Genomic DNA, 1312 nt, shown 5'->3' with positions numbered 1-1312 from the left:
TATAAAACCAAAAACCGCTTTTTGGCCTGCACCCGCCATTTTCCAGTAATTCACCAAAATGGTGAACACAAGGGGAAAGAGGAGAGGCACCCGATATATGTTCTTGAAGCCTTTTAGAAAACATGGAGTGATTCCTCTGGCAACATATATGCAAAAGGTGATATTGCAGACATCAAGGGAATGGGTACTGTTCAAAAAGAAATGTCCCATGAATGTTACCATGGCAAAACTGGAAGAGTCTACCCAGCAAGCTGTTGGCATTATTGTAAACAAAGACAAGATTCTTGCCAAGAGAATTAATGCGCGTATTGAGCATATTAAGCGTTCTAAGAGCAGAGACAGCTTCCTAAAATGTGTAAAGGAAAATGACCAGAAAAAGAAGGAAGCCAAAGAGAACGGTACCTGGGTTCAACTAAAGCACCAGCCTGCTCCACCCAGAGAAGCGCACTGTGAGAACCAATGGAAAGGAGCCTGAGCTACTGGAACCTGTTCCCTATGAATTCATGGCATGATGGGTATTAAAAATAAATTAATCTATGGCCTATTAAAAAGTATTTTTGAGATTTTCTTATGTTATTTCTAGATATATAGTTCCAATTAATTATCACACTACACTTTGAAACTGATATTATTATTTTGAAGATAAGGAAACTGAGGTTCATAAAGTACAAGAAAATTAACCAAAATTAGACTTATCTATCATATTTTATTAATCTTTTCATTCATCTCACCAAGATAATATTAATTTGGGAGTTAAAAACACCAATGCCAACTGGCGTGAGCAGATAATATACATGACGCTGATTGGGTGAGAGAAAAATCAATAAAAAATCACAATAAACAGCAACTGAAAAATAGCCTTAGGTCATTCTTGCCCATTTAAAGATAGAATATTTTCCAAATGCACCAAAATGACTGTTTCTACTCCTCCCTATTCTCATTTTTCTCATGAAGAAATGAAACAACAACAGAAAAAGAAATCTAAATATGCATTTGGGATATTCAAATCATTCCATGTTTGCAACCAATAAAAGAATGTCTATACTGTTTTGGTGCACCAAATAAATCTGCTTTGTTGTCCAGGTGCCGTGTATATGCTTGTTGTTTCTGACAGGTGCATTGAAAGGTGAGCAAGAAGCACTCTAATCCCGCTTACAGTCAACCAGCACAGATCTACTGGGCAGGTCCCTACACAGAGCACTGGTTATGCTATGCAGCGCATATACCTTCCTGGTGCTCATCTTTCAACTCACATGCTGTCACTTAGTATTGTATTATATCAGAACCCATCAAATTCCAAAACTAAATAAAT

This window comes from Tupaia chinensis, unplaced genomic scaffold (assembly GCF_000334495.1).
Source record: "Tupaia chinensis unplaced genomic scaffold, TupChi_1.0 Scaffold000393_1, whole genome shotgun sequence".
Lineage (NCBI taxonomy): Eukaryota > Metazoa > Chordata > Mammalia > Scandentia > Tupaiidae > Tupaia > Tupaia belangeri.
This window is presented reverse-complemented; position numbering follows the sequence as displayed.